Consider the following 27,365-nt stretch of genomic DNA (forward strand, 5'->3'; position numbering starts at 1 on the left):
TATCCTGTGGTTACAATAGCACTACAACAATAGAATAAACAATCACAACAAATACTTCTGATAGATTATATAATCAAAATATAACAGTAGAATTTGAACAAAAGTTATGGATCTTGTTCTGCCTGTAAAATGGCATGGAGCACAAACAACTTTCAAATTCTACTGTTATATTTTGATTATATAATCTATCAGAAGTATTTGTTGTGATAGTTTATTCTATTGTTGTTGTAGTGGGATATACTGTTATGACTTATTTCTGCAAGTAGAGGGCACATGCTCCCCCAACAGGTTTTTCTACAGACTCAGGGGACTCCATGGGTTTGCAGAAAAATCCAAAAAATAAAATGAAACAAAAAACTCAGGGAGGGTTGAATCCCCCCCAATACCTTTTGAAATGGCTGCCACAAGGATCTACTCCAGGCCCCGTCGCATTGACAGTGAGAGATAGACTGGCTGATAGCCAGAGAGACATAGACAGAGAGAGATGATGAGTGGGGGAAGAGGGCAGGAAGCAAAAGCAGAACTGGAGCTGGGATTGGGGAGGAAGAAGAGAGGTGGCGGGAAGAAGGAAAAGTGTGAGAGAAGTAGGGGAGAGGGGAAGAAGGAGAGGTGGGGGGAATGGGATAGCCGCTCCTGCGGGTCCCCACTTGTCCTGTCCAATTGCCCATGATCCTTGGAGCAGCAAGTGCCAACTGGTGGGCAAAAAAATCGGTGTCGGTGATGTAGTGATGTCACTTTTGATTTCAGACCTGGAAGAGATGGTAGTGATGTTACAGTGTCGCCATCACCGGTTGAAGTCTCTGCCCCATTTTGCTCCTGGAGATAGCTGGCAACTCTATTTCATGGCTGGTTAGAACTTTTGGAAACTATTTCCCTCCCCTCCATGCTTGCAAAGGGAATAAAAGTACTTTCAGGAATCTATCTATATCAATACCTTGCTTTTTAAAACTTTCTTTAACATCAGGTATTATATAATCTCCGATTTGGTGGACAGACTTTCTTTAGAGCATTGTTATCAGTCCATAAACTTAAACTAGTTCAAGCTAAATATTTTATTTCATAGGTTTTTCTCTTTTTCTACATTCTTCTTGGAAACATTACACATTTCACTGTGATGTTTTATAGTGGGTTCCGTGGATGAGCAGGCTCGAGTCTAGTGATCAGCTCAACTTTATTTGTGATTTCAGCAAGATCAAGACAAGACTCCAGAGCCTCAGCTCTGTTAAGTAGCATGCAATTGCCACACCCAAACACACCCTACTCCCAGTGATAGACTATTTACATAACATTACTACTAGACTGGTTACTTTCAGAATCCTGGTAGGCTATTGTTCTTGTGCTTCAAGCTCAGCCAGTCTCTGGGGTGATTTAATCAGGAATGATTCAATCTGAATACATAACAGGAACTATTTCTTTAAGTCCCTTCTTGTTATTGCACTGGCTGATAGAAAGTGTTTTTGTGATTTGGTAGTTGAAATGTAATTCTTCTGGGAGATTGTTTAGAAAGCTTTTCCTCTGAATGCTTGAGGTGGGTCAGCAAAGCAGACTTAAGAGTCAGAAGAATAAGAATCATACAGTGCTTGTGTTCTCTTTATGAATAACATGGGCCATTGCACACTGTATTTCATACACCACCATGCCAAAAACTGCTTCAGCTTCTCTGCATACAGTGCTGTAGTCTTGCATTGCTATTTTCTTTTATGATTTTAACGATATTCTTTTTAAAAAAATTATGAATATTGGATCCAGTTTTTGAGATCATTGGTTTCATGCTGCTTGAAATACCTCACAGATAGGTTTATTAACTGAAGTCTAATTAGTCTATGCCCTGACCTGGATAGGCCAGGCTAGCCCCATCTCATCAGAACTTAAGACTAAATAGGATCAGCCCTAGTCAGTACTTGGATGAGAGACCACGAAGGAATACCAGGTCATTACACAATGGCAAATCTTTTTCTTGATTACTCAGCAGTGGAGCTTTTAACACTTGAACTTTGAAAGACTAGGCCATAGAAATCTTGGCTAGGATCAATAATCTGAAACCGTGAGTTGCCAAAGTGGTTCTGCTTAGTGGAGGGTTGCTGCTTTTTCTTTCCAGTTTAGCCGTTTGCAATGCATTCAGTCCCATTCTGCATAGTTCTCCAGACTTCGGGAGCAGATTGGTGGACAGGGAGTTTCAGACAGAAGAGTTTGTGACCCTTTAACACATATGTAAGTTTGCTCATAGCCTTTTGGATCCAAACCTTTTTAACCCAGCTCTTACCTGTTAGGTCTAATCTTTTGCTACACTGATCATCTTTCGTGGTTACTGGACTAACCCAAATGAGGTATAATTTTCCTATTGTGAAATTTCCTCACAAGAAAATGGTTTGAACCGCCTAGCTCAAGTACCGCATTTCCCCCCTGTCATTTGATCCATATGTTGAGCCTTCTCAGAAGAACTCTTCAGAGCTCCAAGCATCTCAAATACAACTTTTTGTGAGGAGCATGGGATCAGATGACATTAGTTTCTAATATCTGGATCTATGTTCAAGACTTCAGACATCCCAAAGCAAATTCTATCATTAGGTATCTACCTCCTGAATTTCCTGCTGCTCTTTGTCTCCAGCGTAGTCATTTGGACATGCACACAATGAACAATCCCCAGGATGGGCAAGGAGCTGTGGCAGAAGCTGCAGAAATAAAGAGGAGAGGGCAGATGCACAGAGGTGGCCTTCTTTCCTGACCTCACATATTTCCAGATGGAAAAAGAAACAAATTCAATGACTTTCTTGAAACCAACTTCAAGAACTCTATGTTGTCAAAGGCCGGAGTTCTTGTAAATTTTGTGGGCTGTATGGCCATAGTCTTGGCATTGTAGTACCTGATATTTTGCCAGCAGCTGTGACTGGCATCCTCAGAGGTATAACACAGAAAGATGGAGTACTCTCTGTATCAATGTGAGAAGAAAAATGGTCAGCAGGTAATTTATACCTACTCAGGATCGTGGGATATGAAAAAACACAACCTACAAATGGTATTCAGACCCACCAGAAAAACACAACAGATGATACAATTGGCAAAATACAGAACAGACCCCCTCACTTCTGCAGGAATATACCACATACCCTGCAGTTGTGGACAGGTTTATTTATTTTATTGATTGATTTGATTTGTATCCCGCCCTACCCTGCAACCAGGCCCTGGGTGGCTCACAACACATAAATATAACAATTTAAAAGATTAAAAATATAATATAATTAATAATAGGAGCAGAAGGTTCCCAGCATGTAGGAAATGCATTTATAGTCCTTCAGGTAGGTTGCCAGCTCTAGATTGACACATACCTAGAGATTTTGTGGGTGGATCCTTTTTTGAAGAGGTCTTTTCTTTCAGCTCATAATGTTGATGCACACATGGAGATATTGCCATATGCCTCAACCTTAATTTATTGCTCCTTGGGGGTTGTAATATTCAGCCACCAGTCTTTCTAAAACAGCATACCTTGGAACAAGTGAGGGCTTTAAATCTGGCTTTGAGAATTGCATGCCTTCTCCAGGATGCTCTTCTTGACCATGAGAAGTCTGTACATTCTACTTTTGATCAACTGCAAAAGCAGCAGGCACCTGAGGTGCATCCCAAAGGAGCAAATCTCAGCAGTTCTAGGACCAGTTATGCAGGCTTTACATGGGCTGAATTGGAATTGCACTTGATTTCTCGGTTGGTTTAGAAACAAGTATGCTTCAAGCAAACAACACCCTTTGGAAAGGGTTTACATCGGGACCACACAGCGTAGCATCGAGACAAAAATAAAATAACATGAAAGACACTGCAGACTGGGCCAACCTGAAAAATCAGCAGTGGTTGAACATAGCCTAACTCAAACAGGACACAGTATCTTATTCTAAGACACTGAAATGCTGGACAACACATCCAATTACCATGCCAGATTACACAGGGAAGCCATTGAAATTCATAAACATAAACAAAATTTCAACAGGAAAGAAGAGAGTTTAAAAATAAATAGGGCATGGTTTCCTGTCCTGAAAAACACAAAATGCTCTACATCTTACAACAGCCCTACAGAAAAGAATAGAATTTCAACAGCCAATCCATATACAAAAGAACCTCCTCAGGAAAGCTCTTCCATTAGCATGTCACAGCCTGGGAAACTCCTACAAAATGATGACTCAGCCCTACCCCACCATCCTGAGTAGTTATAAATTACCTGCCTAACTTCTAGAACTCTGTTGTAAAAAAGTCATATATTACAGCATGCATTTACAGAGATACCACTAAGTTGTTTATGTTTCAGAAAATCATATGAAGGCTGAGGTTCCGGCCAGCTGCATCTCTTCTACGCTCCTGCTATTCCCATGGAAGATTAACAACTAGCTCTTAGATAACACATTCAACTTTGGAATAAACATCAAAGCCAGGCATGGGAAGGACCAGAGTAAAGAAAGGTACAAAAAAATCCTCCTTACAGATCTCCTAAAAAGAGCAATATAGATGTAGAAAGCTCAGAAGACTCAGACCTAGAGGCTTCACTGTTAGAGGAAATGGTGGCGGGAGTAACCCCAGTCAAAGTGACCAGAATGAGATATTGCTCACACTAGCAGAGATAAAGAATTAAATTAAGAGTGATTTACAGTCTCTGAGTGGAGAGGTTGGACAACTAAAAAAAGAACTCGGACTGCTTAAACAAACTATTGAACCAATAAATAAAAAGTTGGAAGAATTTACCACAGCATTGAAAACAACTGAGAAGAAAGCCGAATTAGCATACCAGATGGCAAAAAAGTCAGCAGATGATTTGAAAGACTTTAAGGACTTTGGGGCATGGGCCAAAAATAAGATTATACTTCAGGAGACAAAATTGAGAGAAAAGAAGACTAAACTTTGTGGAGTTTCTGCAAAGTTTGGAGAAACAGAAAACCTCACTGCAGCTTTAAACAAATGGCTGAGTCAGATTCTTCATGCAGCAGGAAAAGCAGAGCCTTCCCAAGAGATAATTACAACTGCCTTCTGATTAAGTATATCTAAATAGGTTCCTAATAATGTTTTTCCAGACATGGTCCTCGAATTCAAACAGGTAAAGATGAAGAATAAACTTTTTAAAACCGTGATGGACAAACAGGGATTGCTCCTTTAAGACACAATAGTGTTTCTGTTTCATGATATTCCAGCTGAAGTCATCAATGTGAGAAGATGTCTAAAAGAAACAGCGAAAGCCTTAAGAGGCAAAAGAATTCAATACAGTTGGTTACCCTTAGGACATTTAGTGGTCCATTTGGAGAATAAAACTTTTACTGCCTTTAATGAAGCTACAGGCAAGAAATTATTGGTTGCAGTAACCAAACAAAGGGAAGCAAGTGTGTGAATGTGTGAACTGGGACATTATGCTTTGATGAAGAAAATGTACAGAGCAATTTATAGGAGAGATTGTAAGTGTAAGTTAGAACTAGTAGATATGATAAGTGGGAATTATAATAAAGAATAAGGGGAAATATTAATGGGAACTGAATTGTTAGAGCCAACGGCATAGCTAGGAGGTGAAAGGTGCCCCCCAAGTCTTCCGATAAGAGGGAGGAAGGTATCCTCCTGCTGTAGAGATTCCCTCTGCAGCCCCCAGCATCGGAGGTAACACTGTCCAACTTTCTGTTATAGGTATGGAAGAAGACAGATTAAGGGGAAAAAATAAGAGAGTAAAGAGGGAAGTCTCTAGAAGAAGTAAAGAAGAAGTTTTGAATTTTTTTAGGAAACAATGTAATAACGATCAGAATAGGTATTATAGGAAGTTGTATGGTGGCTTGGCAAACGGGTAAGGAAAGGGAATAAGATAAAGAGGACGGAGACTACTTATATGTTTGTAATTCTTAGATTGACTCCTAGAAGGAGGAGAATATATAAGAAATGAAGTGACTTTAAAATATATGTATAAATTATATGGGCATTTGTACACCCAATAAAATGTTAATAAAAAAGAAAAGAAAATCAAATGAATATATCAAATAATACTATGACTTCAACATGTCAGACTAGCACTGCCAAAGATATATGACCACTGTTCTATTAGCCAAAAAGAGAATGCAGGAACAGATACAGATAGGAAACAGATATTACTGAATAGGTACCCCTAAGGGTGTATGTGCTCTTAACAGTAACCAGGAGGAGATAATAATTTGTGGCCAATCAACACATGCAGGGATTAGGTGGAATCATGCTTATTGTCCATGCACTTCCAACACACTGACGGAGTCTTTTGTTCAAAACTTTATGTGCCTTCAAGCTGAATTTCTAGTACATCTCCTTAGGTTCCCATAAAAGAGATTCTAACTCATAGTGTCTGTTCTGTTTGGCAGCCTCACTGCCAGATATATCGATAATACAACCTTCCTACAAGGTGAGACAGATTAGGCAAAGACACGCAGCTTGCTCAAATCCACTTTGTGGACTTCATTGCTAAGCAGGGATTTGAATATAAGTGGAACACTGTATCAATCATGTGATACTGTCTTAGGTTTTCCAGACCCTTGGTCAGGGCAGGGGTTCCCCTGATTTTCAGGGCTTTAGCCCACCGCTGGCCAGTTGGCTGGGAGGGAAAGCCCCGCACCCAAGCCCTGTCCCCAAGCCCAGCCACCCATTGCCACCCCTCTCCCTTCTCTTTTGAGAGATTTAAAGGGCCCTCGAGCTGATTGAGAGAGCACATGCAGAGGGGAGGAAGAGGGGCAGCCATGAGCCACACACCACAACACAAAGCAGCGATTTGCTCCTTGGATTTCTGGTGAATTGGGCCCTGCTGGTCGGCAAGGACCAGGCCTTGTGTGCCTGAATTCCAAGTGGCATCACCACTTGGAGTTAAGGTGCACAGTCAGTGGTCACCCCTCTCCCTCCCCTACTGCAAGATTTAAAGGCCCCCCACCTGATCGTTGGGTCCTTTAAATCTTGCAGGAAGGGAGGGAGAGGGGTGGCCATGGGTGATCATTCTTAAGGGCGGGGCTTGGGGTGGGGACATCCCCAATGTGGTATCATTGCATGGGGGACACCCTGCCCCCTCGGGGAATGCCCCCAAAGTCCCCCTTTGTCTCTTTCATTTGACTGTCCTATGCATTATTCCAATCTAATATTAAAAACACCCAGGGCTATTTTTGGGCAGGAACGCACAGGAGAATGCACAGGAATGGAATTCTGGCTGGCTCCCAAGTTGGCCACACCCAGCAGGAACTCATTAGCATAATAGGCCACACCCAACAGCAGAAACTCATTAGGATTGGCTACATTAGGGGTGTGTGGCCTAACATGCAACGGAGTTCCTGCTACAAAAAAGGCCCTGGGTTTTGACAACAAACAAGGTAAACAGAATAACAAGCAAAAGGTGGGTGTGGCTGGATAACCACACTTCTGGTAACATGGGGGTGTGGCCTAATACGCTAATGAGCTGTGCTGTCAGGGGTGTGGCCTAATATGCTAATGAGTTTCTGCTGTTGGGTGTGGCCTATTATGCTAATGATTTCCTGCTGGGCTTTTTCTACAAAAAGAGCCCAACACCCCTTAGATTGTTCATATATTTTGGTGTAAATGAAACAAGTGCTACAAAATGTTCTTCTGTGCTCCCCTTCTTCCTCCCTCTGTCATGTAGCCTGTGATATCTTATTTACATTACACTTGATAATAGCCTCCTCAGTGTCTTTATCTACAGCCAATGAAAGCCATAAAGTTAGCGTTGAAGAAGATGCCTCATCTAAAATCTTTACCGACTGATATCTCCCACTGCAAGGCTTTAGAACAACACTTTAAAGTTGAGGATACAGAAACAGATAGAAAGAAATATGACTGATTATATATAGCTGCTCAGGCTCACTTATAGCAAAGTACATGGTTTTATTCTTACACATGAAAGATGAAAAGCACCAATCACTAGTAGATTTCTCTAATTAAAATGCTAACAACAACTTGGTTGGAATTGGTTCAGTTAGGAGACAAGCATATTGTAAGTTCCCACAGAACAAAGATTCAGCATAAAATATCTTTTGGGCTGAACACTCTGTTAACTCACGTTTGAAGTAAGCAGCAAATAAAATTTCTACTTTGAAAAACAAAACAAAACTTAAGAATGAATAGAGTACAGATAAATGACCCCTTTGCAAATTCAGTGCTTTCCTCTACACATTGCCACTAATTGACAAGTATGTAGACTTCCTTATTTTTATTTTATTTTTTGGGGTAGTGAAGGGGAATAAAAGGATTCAAGTTGGCTCGGGTCCCATTACCACAACGTTGCTGGAGCGCAGCCATCTGTCACAGCTGCTGCTCGCATTAACTGCCACTCTAATTGACAATGAACCCAGAGACCTGTAATAATTGTGGCTGCTCTGTGACTTCAGCAGGTAATGCCTCCCTTTTAGCATCCATCAAGCCCCATCTGTGCCCCAGCTCTGCCTTTCTCCCAAGACACTGAGTCCCATCAATGCTATCTCTGATTCTAGACTGGGAGGGACCATTTCATGAGGGAGACTTTAGGAAAGGAAACCCCAGGGGGAGAAGAACCAGTGGTACGAGCCAAGCAGCTCCCAGACTTGTTGTCCGATTCTGTTCCCAGAGGCCAGCCTTCCCCTGCTTGGCAAGCAGCCTGCGTGTGTATCAACTGCTGAGTCACTGGAAGGCGCTTTCAAATGATATCTGCTTTCAACACCAGGCTCAGGCTCTCTTGTAAATGATTTCATTCTGTAGTCATCTCCAATCAATTGCCCTTGCTGCTACCTTATGACAAGAGCTATGCAGACATTAAAACATTAAGATACAAAATAAAATAATAATGAGATCAATTGGAGAGTGTTTGCAGTGGACAGTTCAGGGACTTCGAGTTTTAAAGCAGGAGATCTGGGGTACATGGGGGGGGGAGAGAGAGAGAGAGAGAATAAGCTGTGTGAATGGTTTGTTTATTTTCTATTTGTCTACCTTGGGGTGAATTTGGAACCTCCAAAATGCATGAGCTGTACAGATGGCATCTTCTCATAATGAGACATCATTCTTTCTTAGCTCTTAAGTCCATACATCACTATCACAATACACAGTACTTCCCACCATTCCTTGGAACAGAGTAGTGGAATTGCTCCTGGAGTCTGCTGAAGGCAACAGTCAATTGCAGAGAGCAAGAACAGGTCTGCTGCTTGCTATGACAAGTGAGCAAGCCTCACCCAGAAATATTGGACAGTACCACCTGGTGCCCATTGAATGCAAGAAGGCTGCCATTCTTTGGGGGCAGTGCTGGATTGTGACCATGAATCTTCAGCTGCTATCCCTCAGGTCAACTAGTCAATCTCACTATGGGTTCCTATCCTGACACCTGCTCAGAAAATAATTTCAAGCTATGCAGGGGTTCCTTTACAAACAAACACTGTAGGAGTGACTCTCCAATGCTACTATTCCACGCTGCTGGGGACCACGTGTGCATTATCACTGAGAGGTTTTCCTATCCAACCAATACTCCTCTGGGAGGGAGTTTGTCATCTAGGTGTAAAAGACATGGCTGCAATATTTTTATGCATTCTACAGCAACAGAGACCACACCATAGGGAAGTGATTCCTACAAAGTATGCATGTAGGGCGCCCCCCCCCCCGCTGTCCTGGTTCAGCTGCAAACACTACTGAGTTTTAAACATGTTATGATCTTTCTGATGATACAAACACCAATTCCACCAAAGAACTTAGCCCTCTGGGCACAGAAGGGTCACTCAGCTGAGTCAAAGAAGAATCTAAGTAGGAGGGCTATTACATAAGGACATTCAAGTTGCAACTGACTTATGGCGACCCCAGCAAGGAACTGTCAAGGCAAGTGGGAAGCAGAGGTTGTTTGTGACTGCGAGTGCCTTTCTTTGCAGAGTCTTCAGATGTGCAAAGCAGGCAAAGTTACAAAAGCAAAAGTGAGTGTTAAGAGCATGGGTGCCAGGGGAACGGGAAGTCTGGGGTACAGATCCAATTAACGGGTCCAAGCCATGGGGGGCGCACGGGGGGGGGGGCACCAGAAGGGATCCTCGCCTAGGGTGCAAAATAAGCTGGGGCCGGCCCTGTATGCATGTAGGGAAGAGATAGCTACTGCTATACAAAACAAAGAAGTTTCCTGTCAGATAATCAGTGAAGTCTTCATTAGTCTGTAGATGAATGGTGCTAGTTTCTTTTAAAACTTTTCAGCAATGTATTTATTGGCTGAAGTAACTTCATTAATGGACAGAAGTGGCCCAGCTATACAAGCTTTGGTCCCATCAATACTTGCTTACTGGCCTTTGAAGATCCTTGGAAATTGTCATTAACCTAAAATGCTACAATATGGATATTATCAGGGATAACCTACAGCAGTAAGATTATCCTGGTATTAAAAGAACTGCATTGACTGCTGGTTTGTTTTTGCAGAATTTGAATTGTTGGCTTTGATCTTTAAAACATTATCTGGGCCCAGAGTACCTCCTGTACAAACCTGCCACTCATTGCATTCCTTTGTGAAAGCTGTCCTCTGGATGCTCCCACTCACTGAGGTGGGGCAGCCAGTGACCATAGCAAGGATTTTCTCTGTGGAAGCACTGTATCTATAGAACTCCCACCCCCTTGATTTTCATCTAGTTTCTTCTCTGTCTGTACTCAGGCACCATGTGAAGACCTACAGTTTCATTCAACTTTTGATTGATTTTTTAAAATGGTGGCCTCGTTTCCCTCTGGGAGGTTCACTGTCGCTCATACTGGGTTTTGGTCTGTAATTGCTGCTGTATGCCGGGGTTTCAAGACTGAGATGCTGCTATGTACTTTTTTAATGAAATGTATGTATCATTCTGAAGTTGGAACTAGATATGCCACAATGTTGTCTTTAATTTAAATGTCTCTGTGTCATGAGCCATTATATGCTTTCCATTTTTGAAAAAATAAGCATTTGAATTGCATAAAATAAATATAAAATACAGCCCCTTTGAAGATATTCAGATTTTATACTATTTGCTTTTATCCCTCCCTTACAACACTTGGTATGAGTAGTGGGGGGAGGGTAAACACATGAAACTGCCTCACATTGAATCAGACCATTGGGTCAGCATTGACATAAGAACATAAGAACATAAGAGATGCCAATGTTGGATCAAGCCAAAGGCCCATCCAGTCCAACACTCTGTATCACACAGTGGCCAGAAATACCAGTGCCCATCAGGAGGCATTCTGGGGGAGAAATTTCAGATTGAAAAATGCACCACTCCGCACAAGTAACAGCTGAATTATAGCTACCCGGTGGGGTTTTCAGGGCAAAGGACCGCTTCAGAGTGTTAATCACTCTTTGGGTGAAGAAGTCCTTCCTTTTATCTGTTCTAACCCGACCGCTCAGCAATTTCATGGAGTGCCCACGGGTTCTTGTATTGTGAGAAAGGGAGAAAAGTACCTCTTTCTCTACCTGCTCTTTCCCATGCATAATCTTATAAACCTCAATCATGTCACCCCTCAGTCGTCGTTTCTCCAAGCTAAAGAGCCCTAAGCGCCTTAACCTTTCCTCATAGGGAAAGTGTTCCAACCCTTTTATCATTCGAGTTGCCCTTTTCTGCACTTTTTCCAAAGCGATACTATCCTTTTTAAGGTGTGGTGACCAGAATTGCACACAGTATTCCAAATGAGGTCGCAGCATTGATTTATATAGGGGCATTATGATATTGGCTGATCTGTTTTCAATACCCTTCCTAATAATCCCCAGCACAGCATTGGCCTTCTTTATTGCAGCCACAAGGTCAGCATTGTCTCCTCTGACAATCAGCAGCTCTCCAGGATTTCAGGCTGAGTTCTTCACATTAGCTATTCTCTGATCCTTTTAGCTGAGGATGGAAACTGGGGACCTTCTGTACACAACACAATCACAGCCCCTCCCAAATAGACTTGTCCCATGGGGAAAATTGGTAAGATTTACCAATGGCAAATGTTTAGTGTCTTATTTAAATAATCACATGCAACAAAAAGCAAATCCTCCAAATTATGGTTTCTGTTAGGTTTGAAGGATTCAGAGGGACACTGAACATCAAACTGTACACATGAATGATTACAGGGGGAAAAAACCCGAATGGCTGAATTCCACTTGCAAATTACAGAGCCCTTTGCACAAGGATTAAATTTTTAAAAACATCAAAGCAATTTTGAATATCAGATGTGCCTGCCATCCAAATGCCAGCTCTCATTTGAGATCAGAATCTCAATAGGATTAGCAGAAAATCTCAATAATATTGATTTAGAAATCTGAACATAGTCCTGTAAAAGAGACCTCAAAAGGTCAAGTGCAATAACACATATATTATCATCATTTCAAACTCATTCATAGAAGCTGTGTAATTGTTCAGTTTTTGTGTAATTGAAGACCTTTTTCACGACATTTGGACAATATTTCTGTTCCATAGTTTTTGAAACATCATGGTGGCACTTGCAATGCAATCCTGAGAAGAGCTGCACCTTTCTAAATTCATCAACATCAATATACCTAGAAGTGTGAAACTCTGTTTAGGTTTGCAGCAGTGAAATGGTGGCCTCATTGTCTGTCCATTTCTTATAAAAGGGGTCGGTGATTCTGGTTGTGATATTACTATAACCATTTGTTTTATCAGGTACACATGGGTAATAAAAACAATCACACACCCTAGGCTTCTAACTTCATTTTTTAAACTTTTGATTTATAAAAAGTCTACTAGTGATAGAAGAAGATTACTGTCTGTACTAAGTAGATTCTGTGATCACTATCTTAAGAACACTTCATGTCTTTCCGGCATTCCAAATACAGCTTTGAATGCAATTAGAATAATGTAAATAGGCATGCAGTCACATTTCCGCAGTCAAAACAATTTGATGCTATCTTTTTTACACAGACTTAAGGGTACTCCCAGCGTCTGCAAGCCAATCCAAAGGAAACCATTTAAGTAGAAACAAATTTCTTGCTGCAAATGCATTGCAGATAGTTTTTCAGGAAGAAATAAAATCTATTAACTTTCAGTTCATTAGTAATAATTACCCATGGCAGAGTGTAAAGGAAAGAAACATAGAATAAACAGAGCCAGGAAAAAAAGAGGTACAGAAAAGGTGTGTTACAGATTCTTGTAATTACATTTTGTCCTATCCCTCATCTAGGAGTTCAGGATAGTGCTCATGGCTCTCACATCCATCATTTTTTTTATTACAACAGCTGTGAGGTAGGCTAGGCTGAGAGGAATGGTTAGACCAAGGTCACCCAGTTAGCTTCATCCTTGAGTGGGCATTTGAATCCAGGTCTCCTCAGTCCAAGTATGGCACTCAAATCATTACACCACACTGTGTTCACAAACTATGCCCTGAGAAAGTGTTACACAGCTATATGACATAGTAATCTTTAGTTCTCCAATTAACGGTATACTGAAGGTCAGGAGCAGATTTTGATGAGGCTGAGATTTTACACAAATGAGTTGGTGCAATGGAATATGACACTTTGGCATAATAATGTTTCTGAATCTGTAAGCCAGGAGTGTCCAAGCATTTTAGTAAGTAATTCCTGATGTTGCAAAATTGCCACTCCCCCTCTCAGTAAAAGTGTAATGCTCTAATATTTCTTCTTACCTGATGGCATGTTGTGTCTGAAAATAGGGGAAGTGATAAGAAAGGAGTACCTTTAACCAAGGAACATAACAAAATTCAGGGAGAGAATTCTAGGAGTAAGTTGGTTGACACACTAAGCTTTCCCCAGAACAGTCAACAGAAGAGAAGCAAGGATAGGTGTGTAAATCTCTTACAGGAACTAAAGAAGGCCAAGGTGTGGTTAAATAGCTTATCCCAGATCTATAGCTATATCCCAGATCCCAAAGACTTCTCCTTTAAAACATACGTAGCTAAAAACTTGTGTTCCTCTGAGGGAAAAAGGGCATAAAAATACTTCCAGGTTAGGGAAACCAGTGCTCTTTCCCCAGTCCACTGTCAGTCCTAGTAATAGTTCTGAAAAATATGCCCTCTTTTTATAAAGCAAATGGAGTTGTCTTTTTTCCTTGCAGAAGAAGTCATAGACTAGGCTTGTACAACTTGTAGAGCCTCTGTATAATGTAGCTCATCAGTCTTGTAAACTCAGTTAAACTCCAGTTTCTGCTTTCTGCTAACAACCCCCCCCCCAAAAAAAAAGGAGTGGGTGTTTTGTCAAGCCCAGCACTTAGCTAGCGGAGGGGACAGGGGCATTGTAAACTCTAAGTGGAGTCTAGGTTGACATATCCATCTTCTTCACCACTTCATTTACTTCCCCTACTTGGTAGAAACATTATGTCCTATTAAAGGAAGTCAACAAAGCCTGATGGACTCTTCCCTAATCTTGTATTTATTTCCCTTCCCTGCCTTTTCTTTGTTTACCTCTCAGTGCAATGTTTGTAGAGAACATCTAGAAAGAGCTTAATGGTCAGGGGGAGGCACAAGTGGAACCTCCACCAGGTATGACAGATTAAGGGTCATGTGTTTGCTTGAAGCTTAGTCAGAGAGCTGATACTACTTGATACAGTATTTCTTCTGCTTAGTGGAGATCCTTGCTTTGTTATGCCTTGGGCCCCAGAAAACATATCTAGAGATAGATAGATAGCTCTTGTTCAGTAGAACAACACTCTGTGCATCTGCAGCCACCTGAGAGCAGAAGGAGGCCAGTCAACATTTTCCGGTTAACAAACCTAGACAGCTCAATATTTTTGCCAAATAAATGTCCAGATACCAACTCTTGGCTCCATGCAACTTCCAGGCAGTTCAAATATGGGACCGTTTACAAAAGAGAAGGCAATGATTTTAAAAACAAAACCTTAAAGAATCTGAGATGGATTCAAGATGGAAGAGTCACCACAATGTGCCTTTCTCTTTCTTTCATTTGAAAGCATTTGCAGGCAGTGGTCCTGAAAAGTGTTTTTCCTGTGGTTTTCAGACCATGGGTACTTATCATCTTGATACACCTGCAAAGATCTGCATCAGTTTGACAAGAAAAGCAGGTATTAATGAAAGAACTAGGTTTTGCAATTCTTTTTTATATCAAAGGCTGAAATCTTCAATGTAAGCTAAATGCTGCTATTTTTAAAATAAATATGACTTATGAGATTGTAGCAAAAATGTATTAGTTAGGAGGAGTGTTTAGCCCTAAGTCAGAGCCCAGAGTGGACTGCACAATCATTTACAGATTCACAATGCATTGTAGAGTCCAAAGCAATTATGCAGGATCTGCTAAGTCACATTATGTCTCACCAATGGGGTTGACTATAGGGTTGCACTGGCCACCAGCAGGCGATGGGGGAGTAGGGTTGCCAGATCTAGACTGGAAAATTCCTGGAGATTTGGAGGTGGAGTCTGGGGAGAACAGGGACTTAGGTGGGGTACAATGCCATAGAGTTCATCCTCCAAAGCATCCAATGTTCATGAACTCAGTAATGCTATGATGAGACTGATCACCTGACTGGAAACTTGGTTTTTTGTCAGTTGAACTATGTGACTTCTTTGGTGACAGTCCTTTGCTTCTATACCTCATTACATTTCAGCTATCTGACTTTGCACCTTTCCTGCTTTCACCTTGGACTTCGATACATTTCTGAAGTTAATTTCTTCTTCTCCTCTCACAACCAAGCTATGAATCTTGGCTCACTTTTGACAGTGTCTTAGGGCCTAATATGGAGGTCATGCACACACCCATGCACACAATACCTTACCTGCATCACCATGCTTTGCAATAGCATAAAAGGCTTCTCTTGTGTACACTTCCAAATATCTAAAAATAAGTCCATATGCAATTGCCGTTTATATGTCATGAGTTCAAATATTGATAGAGTTCTAAGGTCTTCAATCCATTGATTCACCAGAGGTGGGCTTTTCTCTTTCAAGTGTTGTAATATGAGTCTTTTAGTCATAATAAGGACATGGTCCATTTTTGTTGACCATCAGTTAGCCTCAAGGCAGGTAGATAGTTTGAAATCACTCTTGAGGAACAACCTTCAGTTCAAAATCAAAAATTAAATGATTGCCTCTGAGAAATCATTTGTCTGGTCCTTCCTGATAAAAATAATAAAAATGATCTTGACCTATTTTGTGCTGTTGTATTTTCAGCAGTATGCTTTCGGGCAACTTTACAGCAGCTTTATAAGTCAGCAATATATACTTTCATGCAACCCCTAACTAGGGATGGGCATGAACTAGCTCACAAACTAAAGTTTGTCATGAATTGGAACCATCTCCTGGCCTGTAACTTCCAACTTGTGACCCATCGAGTACAGCATTCCCCTCCCCACGCCTTCTCATGTATTGTGGCCTATCATGTACTCAACAGACCATATGTTTTTACAATCACAGTCAGGCAGCAAAAATAGACAGTGTTTGGCTTGGCCCAGGCCTGCACTAGTGCCTTAGAGCAATAACTGGCTCCCCTCAGAAAGATTGCCTCTTATTTCTCACCACAGGTCTGTTGCCTTATATGCTGCTGCTGCCTGATTACTTGGTATATGTATGTATGTATGTATGTATATGTAAAACACACACACACACATATCCAGATTTCAGAACAAAGTTAACTGCATGGTTGGCAAAACACTGGCATTTCATCATTTTTTATTTATGGAATGCATTAAAATGTGAGATGCTAATATAACATGCAGTAAAAAGAAATCCTATAAACAATCCCCTTCTGTGTCACCAAAACTATTAACCATACGGTAAGAGATAGGCTGGAACAATCCTATTCCTGTGTTCAATCCCCTAAATCCTATCAGACCACAAGAGCACCTTGGTAGTTATTTTTCACATAAAGTACATTTAATTTCACTGGCTTTTTGGGATCAGCCACATAAAACTAGAAGTAAGTAGGAGAAAAAGCGGGAGAGAATGAGAATACAACCTCATACATTTAGGTTATAGCAGGCTAGAGGAAATGTTTATTTTTAAAAGCCCCCCAGAGTAAGAACTTTCCCAGGCACACAATATATGCATAATCACCCAATTTCAAGGAAGATTAAATATACACATCAGGATTCTTGAATTGTGATAATGCCTCTTCTGGGATCTTGTGGCCTTGGAAATCTGCCATTAGTGGTTACTCTTTAAAACCATCTAGATCTCTCTCATCTCTCCCTTTTCCCCAACATTCCACCCAGTGGCCAACAGTGGTCAGTTTTCTTTCCCAATCTCAACTTTGCTTCTATTCTTCTGCCTAAAATGGGGGTGTGTGTTCACTATGAGAATTCAACTCCCACCCCTTATTAAGATGCTTAGGTGCAGCAGGTTTTAGAACCAGCATGAAATCTTGTTGCATCATATTTTGCATTCTGTAGACTTGAGCTGATACCATGGATTTATATTTGATTTACTCTGTTAATTATTTAATATGAAGACCACAGCTAATAAAAATCTATACACACAGTACTTATTTACAGTTGAAAAATCTATAAATAATTTCAAGTTATATCAATAAGTAACACTCAATAAGTGTTACTATAAATAACTTTATACATCCTTTCTCGAGTCCAATATCATAAAAAGTTATCAAGCAGATCCAACTTCTTAATAATCTTCACCTTACCTTCCCAGAATATTAATGTATACACCAATTTTAAGAAAGTGAAATGCCCGACTTTTCTTCTGTCAGTGACAGACAGCTGGAACTTCATTCCTTTTCCAGCAATGGCCAACTAAAATCCTAGCTGCTATAAGTAATAAATATCTTCAGTCTGCCACCCTGAGCCTAAGACTTTTAAGCACTAAAGCAGAATAACTGTAGAGTTCGCAGGGACAACTGCTCTAGTCAATATCTTAACATTTCCAATTATTAATTACCAAAACTCCTGAGACAAAAAACATGTCTACCAAATATGAAATAAATAGGCTTTCAGATGCCCACGCTAAAAATCCCTATTTTTAATTTTTCTATTTTTTATTAGTAGTAGTAACAATTTTCTATTAGTAATTCAAAAGATGACAACCTCCTGCCACGTGCATTGATTTGCATTTTTTTAGATTATGCTAAATTGCACAGCAGCCTTGACCTAGATGGCCCAGACTAGCCGAATCTTGTCGGATCTCAGAAACTAAACAGGGTTGGCCCTTGTTAATAATTGGATGGGAGACCACCAAGGAAGTCTAGGGATGCTACACAGAGGCAGGCCATGGCAAACAACCTCTTGCCCTGAAATCCCTACGAGGTCGCTGTAACATTGACTGCAACTTGATGTCATTTTCCACCATCAAACTACACAGTAAAGAAATATAAAGTGTCCTTATAAAACCAGTTTCAAAGCTTGTTTGCTGTGGTAGAATCAGCCTACATGGTGGGTATGATGATTTTATCATGCTAAGCAGAGCCTTTTTTTATGCCAAGTTATTCTTGCAGAATGAGAACAAGTAGAAATAATCCAGGGTAATATTAAATTCTGCTTATTTTAAAATAAGTGCCACTTTCTTATCGTGGTTTGGTAAGTAGAAATTAGGAGCTGCGGTGGCTCAAGTGGTTAAGACGCTGAACTGCATGCTGTGGAAGGTCGGTAGTTCAGCCGTTCGAGACCCGAGTGCTGCATGACGGAGTGAGCTCCCATCTCTAGTTCCAGCTCCTGCCAACCTAGCAGTTCGAAAGCAAGAAATTGCAAGTAGATAAATAGGCACCACTTTGGTGGGAAGGTAACAGCGTTCCGTCCGCCTTGATGTTTAGTCATGCTGGCCACATGACCACGGAAACGTCTTCGGACAGCGCTGGCTCTTCGGCTTAGAAACGGAGATGAGCACCGCAACCCTAGAGTCGGACTCGATTGGCTTTCAAGCAAGGGAACCTTTACCTTTTAAAGTAGAAATTAGTTGTGCCTGTAAAATATATATATGCTTTCAGAGCCCAGTAATGAACTTAGAATACCTCTAATCAGGTAGGTTACTAAAAATGAGGTGAAATTACCTTATTCTTCTTCTGTTTCCAGGTACTGACTGTTCCAAATGTATTCCAATGTCCTGTTATGATGCTGGTTATAAAATGCTCCAAACTGGAAAAGAACAAGAGGTTTTTTTAAGGTTAATGTTACAATTAACTATTTGGTGGGGAAATGGCAATCTAAACTGACTAATAATCTTGACACTAATAGCAGAGAAGCAATTATCATGTTACCTTGCTCCAAAAAGAAAAAAAACTAAATGGCTACCCAGGGCCCCCTCAATATCATTTTGAATTCAGGGCAAAACTGTTATGCTTTCAATAAAAACCACTCTGTAAAAGAAACTGAATGGGTTTTAAATGGTTTAGAACTGACTTAATTTACACTAAGGTAAAATTAAGGTAAGGTACATCAATCAATCAATCATTAGTTCTTTGCATATGGGTGTACTGGAAGACTTGCAATGCAACCTGCAGAACACTTTCCTGGGACTAAGCCTCAGTGAAAAGACCTGAGAAGGATTCAGAGTAGACCTGTTTAGGATTGCTGTCTGAATGGGAATAGGACAAAGATGTAGGTCACCAGGGATGGCAGAAACCACCCACCCTTGAATAAAAATATTAGGGATTGGAAAATTATGCCTTTCCCCAATTTCTGGCCATGGCTAGCACATTCCTCCACCCTAATGCTGTCTCTGCTTTTGACTTGAACTTGAATTGGTTTGTATTGGACTATCTGCTAGGTCAATGGTTCATGCCTGGTTTTGTTTACAGTGAACCTCTAAGGTGCTACCCTTCAGTGCTATGAGACTAAATGCAAGTAATTTTATTCTGTGCTGACTCTAGGGTTTATATAGTGATATGGTACCTTTACTGATTTTATGGTTAATGTATTTTATGATACTTAGTTCCCTTCCTTCCTTTTGCATCTAATTGAAATTACTGTATTCTAATATGACTAGCAGCCCAAATAGCCCAGTTTAATCCAAGCTCATCAGGGCCTGGGAGTTAAGCAGGTTTGGCTGCAGTCAGTATTTGGGTGGGGGACCACCAAGGAAGACACAGGTTGCTGTGCTCACCTCTTGCCTGGAATGCCCACGTATTCGGTTACCATGAGTCACAACCCAACAGAACATTCTTCATAATATGATTAGGTTTAGAATTCCGCTCAAGTTCTAACATGTTAAGACATACAATGCCAGATATGATTCCTCCCACCATTTCACATTCTGAAATGATAGTTCTCTGTGGTTATTTCAAGCTCCCACCCACAGAAGCACCATAATATTATTCAGCTCTGATTAAGCAAGGCAGATGCACATGTCACTAACCTGAGCTCACACAGCCTTCTTTGCATTCAGATGTTTGAGGTGCAAACAACAGACCAGATGGAGTTAGGCTGCTTAGATGAAACTGATTATGCCTCAACATCTGAATATGAATGCAAACCACTCATCTGTGTCAGCACAAATGTAATCCACCTACCACATAATAGATGACATTGACTTCTTTTTGAAATGACTTTGCTCAAATCTTGCCTTAACGTGGCTTTACTAATGAAAATTACCACTTTCAAATGCTTCGAAAACACATACAAAATAATATAATGAAAATGGTAAGTCCACTGGGGGGGGCGGGGGGAGATACATGCACAAAAATATTTGGGTCCAGCAGAATGAGTGGGGTGTGCACCATCAGGTGAGTGGTGACACTCTCTCCTCCCAAGTGAGTATGTTGTCATTCACTATGCAAAAATGTTAATGGATCCCTCTTGCTTATACACTTTTCACCAGGTCTTCCCCGCTTCATATGTGGTCAGTTTTGTATTTTGGTATGAGTCAGGCTAAAAAGAGAACCCCAAATCTTGTCAGTGCTGGGCATGTTTTAGTTCAATCACTGTAGGGAGAAAAACTCTTTTTGCTTTGTTTCTACTGTCAAGCTGTGAAACAGAAAGCAATAAGAGAACATTTCCAGATGGATCTCTATTTGCATTTCCTCTACACTGGAAACCAAAATATCCTAGCTGTGGGGCTCAAGGAGGATAAAGGGTGAAGCACTGGAGGGAAAAAAACACAGAGAGACATGACCTTTGGGTGAAAACATGGCCACGGCTTTATGGAATACAACCAAGGGAACATGGGGACAGATCCAACATAGGGCAACCTGCCTGCCTCCCAATAACTTGAGCCCTAGACCACCTGCTGGGGGATAAGACCATATGGGTGCCAGCCATTGCATGGTCCCCTTGCCACCTGGTGGTGGAAGCCAGCTGGCAGCTCCTGGCTTGACTTCCAAGACCCCTTAAGGGAGTCCCCAGAACCAGGGAAGGCAGGCACATAGGCATGACCTCCCCCCACAAAGAATCCATCCCAATGCCCAAAACTGCTTTAGTTGTACCATGAAGAGCTAAAATTGTAAACATAAAAAACAACCTGTAACAACAGAAAAACAAGTCATGTCAGGCTAATCTTGGCTCTTTTTAAAAAGAAAGTTACTACCTTGCTGGATCAAGGGAATGGTGTAGATATAGTTTAATTGATTTCAGTAAGGCTTTTGATAAGGTTCCACATAATATTCTTGTTGACCGATTGGAAAAATGTGGTTTGGGTCCTATGACTGTTAGGTGGATCTATAACTGGTTGACAGATCGCTTGTGAATGGTTCTGAATCCTCTTGGAGAGGAGTGACAAGTGGAGTGCCTCAAGGATCTGTCCTGGGACCGGTTTTGTTCAACAACTTTATCAATGATTTGGATGAAGGAATAGAGGGAATGCTTATTAAATTTGCAGATGATACTAAATTGAGAGGGGTAGCAAATATGGTAGAAGACAGAATCAGGATACAGGATAATCTTGACAGGCTGGAAAACTGGGCTAAAACAAATAAAATGAATTTCAGTGGTAATAAATGCAAAGTTCTGCATTTAGTTAGGAAAATTTAATGCATAGTTATAGGATGCAGAAGGCTTGTCTTGGCAGTAGTTTGCAAAAAGGATCTAGGGGGTCTTAGTGGACCATACACTGAACAGCAGTGTGATGCAGTAGCTAAAAAGGCAAATGTGATTTTGGGCTATATCAACAGAAGTATAGTGTCCAGATCATGTGAAATGATGGTATCGCTTTACTCTGCTCTGGTTAGACCTCACCTAGAGTATTGTGTTCAGTTTTGAGCACCACAATTTAAGAAGGATATAGACAAGCTGGAATGTGTCCATAGGACGGCAACACAGATGGTGAGGGGTCTGGAGACCAAGTTCTATGAGGAAAGGTTGAAGGAGCTGGGCATATTTAGCCTGGAGAGGAGATGACTGAGAGGTGATATGGTAACTATCTTCAAGTAGCTGAAGGGCTGTCATATAGAGGATGGTACAGAGTTGTTTTCTGTTGCCCCAGAAGGTTGGACCAGAAACAATGTTAGGAAGAACTTCCTGATAGAGTGGTTCCTCAGTGGAACAGGCTTCCTTGGAAGGTGGTGGGCTCTACTTCTTTGGAGATTTTCAAACAGAGGCTAGAAGGCCAACTGATAGCAATGCTGATTATGTGAACTTAGGCAGATCATGAGAGGGAGGGCAGAAGGGTTGCCTCAGTGCTCATTTCTTGTGGCCCTTTCTTACACACCCAGGGAAATGCTGATTGCCACTTTGGGGTCAGGAGGCATTTTTTTTTCAGGCCAGTTTGGCCAGGGATCCTGGAGGTTTTCTGTCATCTTCTGGGCATGGAACAGTGGTCATTACGGGTGTGGAGGGGGGGTATTTGTGAATTTCCTGCATTGTGTAGGGGGTTGGACTAGACAACCCTGGAGGTCCCTTCCAACTCTATGATTGTATGATTCCCCTTTCTGCACCCCCGCTGTCTTTCTGCCTGGGTTGCTGAAGTCTCTGACCTGAGAGCTCTCTTTCTCTCTCTCTCTCTCCCCCTCCCCTGGCCAGTTTGTGACCAAGTCTCAAACCACTTTCTGGGGGGAATGGCCAACTGCCCATAGCACTGGCTGTGGGTTTCCCCTTTCTACTCCCCCATTGTCTTTCTGCCTTGGGTGTTCCTCATGCCCCAGGCTGGGTGGAGGGGACAGCCCTGCCCAGAGTCACATTGCCGGTCGGTGGATTGTGGGCCCAGGGAGAGAGAGCACCACACACCCACTGCAAGCGATGCCCCCCCTCCTGGGGCGTTCCCCATGCCAGTCCACCAAGGAAGAGATATCAGTTGGAAGCGACCTTGGTCCTCAACAGTCTCTCTGTATTCTTCACCCCAAGGAACCCATGTCCCAAAAACCCTTACAAATAAAAAATTAACGGACGTAAGCAATGCCCTTCCCCTCTTGGGATGTTCCCTGCACCAGGCAACCTAGGAAGAGATATCTGTTGGAAGTGACCTTTGTCCTTGACAGTCTCAATCAATCAACCAATCAATTTTATTGCAACAGTCAGCGACCAGCAATACAATATGATTAAAAAACTTTAAAGTGATAAAATTAAATCTTAACAACATTAAAAAAATCATACCAAGCCAGGGCTATTTTTGGGCAGGAATGAAGTTCCGGCTGGCTCCCAAGTTGACCACACCCAGCAGGAACTCATTAGCATAATAGGCCACACCCAACAGCAGAAACTCATTAGGATTGGCTACATTAGGGGTGTGTGGCCTAACATGCAAAGGAGTTCCTGCTACAAAAAAGCCCTGGGTTTTGACAACAAACAAGGTAAACAGAATAACAAGCAAAAGGTGGGTGTGGCTGGATGACCACACTTCTGGTAACATGGGGGTGTGGCCTAATGTGCTAATGAGCTGTGCTGTCAGGGGTGTGGACTAATATGCTAATGAGTTCCTGCTGTTGGGTGTGGCCTGTTATGCTAATAAGTTCCTGCAGGGCTTTTTCTACAAAAAGAGCCCTGCAAGTAACTATAAAATCATGCTGCCATATGGGATTTTCGATGCTTAGAAACCTGAGCACAGAATTTAGCCACCTGACAAGTAGTTTGGTGATTTCTATCCAACAAAAGATAATCAAAGCTTGGTTTAATTGATCTTCCAGGAAACTTTCTAACAGAGGACTAATACTTTCTGATCAAACCTTTGTATAATTAGGGCAGTTAAAAAAATATGTTCTATAGAATCGTCCTTGACAGTCTCTCTGCATTCTCCACCCTTGGGCACTTTGGGGGTGGGGTTCCACCTGCTAGCCAGATCCAGGCTGGTGGATCAGGGGGCCTAAAAGCAGGCCCCCCCCCCCCGGGGGGAATGGCAAGCCTAGCACCAATCAGCAATTCAAAAGCCGCCCTCGATTCCCCACCCTGCTGACTGGTGTTGCCGATGATTGACTATCCAAGAGACACAATTTGCTGCTGCATAGTGGCATTGAAATGATGTCTAAATACTGCTATATATGTTTCAAATCATATTTCCATGTGAAAGCATATTTCTAGGTCTTCCGTCCACCTACTTCTCCTTTGCTGTTACTGTTCCTGAGGTATTGCTTTTATTTTCCATCTCCTTTGCTGTTACTGTTCCTGAGGTATTGCTTTTATAAAACATTTGGTTCCTAGCGGTACCATTGAATTGTCAGTAATTGATGCTGTGTTGATCATTCACTGTTAATTCTTCTGCTTGCTGGTTTTACTCTTTTGCTGCCCCTGCTTTTGATTATTTTGATGTGGGTTTGATGCTATTAGTGTTTATGTGGGGTCCCACTGCGTCATTACTGTATAGACTGTTTTATTTTGGTTTTTCTCTGCTTTAAAAAAATGTGGTATTTTTTTAGTTCCTGTTTCTTACTTTATTCTAAGCTATTGCAAACATGGGTTGTGGAATGGTATAATATAGACCGATTTCATTAGATCTCAGAAGCTAAGCAAGGTCTGTAATTGGGAGACCTCCAAAGAAGACTTTGCAGAGGAAAGCAATGGCAAACCACCGCTGCTTAATCACTTGCCTTGAAAACCCTATGATGTCACCATAAGTCGGCTGAGACTTGATGGCATTTTATATGAACACACACATCATAAGCATACTATTTTATTAACCGAGGGATTGTAGAAATTTTTGACATAAAATAAGTCAATTAAAGATAATTTCATGTCTCTATTTAATAAAAAGGTTTCCTATCTCACAGACTGCATCCATCAGAGTGAAATGAAACCAGTCACCAGCTATTTTCAAAGTAGAGAATTGTTACCTAATTTGACATCATCAAATGCTGCCTTGCCTTGCCAGTTTGACACAAATGGAGCCTCAGCAGATGGTCAGTGGAATGTCAAGTGAGCTCTCTTACTTGACAGACAGTGTCACTTGCTGATTGCTGAGATGTGTTAGGGACATTAGCACATCTCTTCTTCATGTGCTGCACACCTGGAGATGGAGTACCCATGGAAAAGTGGCAGTAACAAGTTAAATGATAAGTGGAAATTCTGTTTAAAAAATAAATAAATCCTGCAGTGAAACTTCTGTCTCTTATAGATCTGCTATACACATAATCTTGAAAGTACTTTCTTTACTGTGATAAAATGAAGTGTAGAAGGGTACACTCCAGGGTTGTCAGGGGCAACCATAGAAACTTCTCTTCAAGGGGAAAATCTGCAGGCAATGGGCAGAGATCATCTCATTATGAAGAGGGACTTGAGGTGTGTGCTGCCATTTGTGTCCTGTTTCCTTAATAAAGGCAATGGTTTATGTGTGTTTTACTATCCGGTGCTGTCATAACTTATTTAGGGGGATATCTAAAGTGTTGATTTATTTAATAGCTTGAACTGAGAAACTGAAGCAGCCACCTTTTAAAATAGAATGAATACAGAAGTGGTTCTAAAACTTTTCTCTCGTAAGACACTGTTACCTGCACATCTGTAAACAGTGTTCACTTACCACTTAGAGGTGTGTGTCTCTCTGTGTGTGTGTGTGTCTCTCTCTGTGTGTGTGTGTGTAAAACAATAAAGCAACCCCAGGACGACTGACTTGCCACTGAGGTTTTTGTTACCTCAGCCCACAAATGTATTAGGGTAAAAAAAATGCCCCAAGAGTATTTCCCTCCTCCTTTCATCTTGTTCTAATGAAGTGACCTTGGCCAAATTTTGCACCTCAACATGTTTAACAAAGAAGTAAATGGTTAAGTCTTTTCATTAATTATGTCTGTACTATTGAAACCAGCCTATTATGTGGCTTTGAAATGTTCTTGCATAGAGATGTGCTGATGACTCATGTCAATCTTGTCTGATCTATGATCAAAATGTATAAAACCAAGAAAATATAGAAAACACTAATGCAGAGAAGCATTTTTAAGTGGTGTGGAGAGATACAGCCCCTTGCGATAATCTCTCTGGATAGCTTGGAGAACATTTACCTCACCACAGAAAGCTTTTGCACGGACAGCTTGCTCCAGAGAATCTGAGGAGTCAAGCCTTAAGGGCTGACTTCGCAGTCACACGCATTCCCTCTGCACTGTTTTCCTCCCCTCCGGTTTATTTATTTGTGTATTCTGTATGCATTCTGCATCTACAAGCAATTGGGGAGGCTGCCGCCAGAAAGCCAAAACCATGAGGAAGAAAAAGGAGAAGCAGGAAAAAACAGCTTCAGTTACCAGGGCACCATTAGCACACAGTCCCCCAACTGCATAGGAGATCTTGGCAGGACACACACACACCCCAACCCGCCCATGGCATCAGGAGGCAGCAGAGGGATGGCGACGAGTATGAGGCCAACCAGCTTGGAGGCAGCTGGCTCAACTGTGCAAGTAGAGCATTAAAAAAACCCATCAATAAAACTATTGATGAAGGAGGGGAGAGCTGAACAGGATCCTAGTTGAACATTGCTGGCATTTTCCTCCGACGGGGCATGAGAACACAGAGAATAGGACACTGTGCCAGTAAGAGAACAGGAAAGGAGGAAGTCACACTGATGCTCTAAGAATGCACACAAACACACCTTGCAGTTCAGTAATTTTTTTTCACCAGTGATTAAAGTTTACCGATATGTTCTTGGGTTAGCAAAAAATATCCTAGATGAAAACTGCATTAGTAGTTATTAATGTTAGGTGATTTCTGCCTCATTTGACAGTGTGCTTTCAGGCTCTGGATGTTTGTGTATTGCATAACACAATATATTCTACTACCACAAATAGGTTTGTGTGAGTCTGTGCTGGAGGGAGGGTGTTTTCCTTGGGATTTAGCCTGGGATACAAATATACCCCAGAATACTGTTTTTGAACATTTTTTTCTCTTCTGAGCATGGGAGCAGTGATAAGAGAGCTCCTTTTTGATTTTGTGACCCTTAGACAAGTAGTTTTGATGAACTCTCAGTCTGTGTAAACTCCATTCCTACTGTTAGGATCAGATCAGAGGTAAATTATAGAGAAGTGAATATTGACCATCATACTTGGCAGTAGGAGTACTCAAGGTAGCTATATACATTTATGTCTGGTTTTTCTTAAGCATTTTACTTCTCTTTTAAAAGTATTCTCTATCATGTGGAGATTGATATTACGTTTAAAGTTACCAGGCCTGTAACTACAGTGG

The sequence above is a fragment of the Gekko japonicus genome, unplaced genomic scaffold (assembly GCF_001447785.1).
Source record: "Gekko japonicus isolate JY-2015 unplaced genomic scaffold, Gekko_japonicus_V1.1 scaffold525, whole genome shotgun sequence".
Lineage (NCBI taxonomy): Eukaryota > Metazoa > Chordata > Lepidosauria > Squamata > Gekkonidae > Gekko > Gekko japonicus.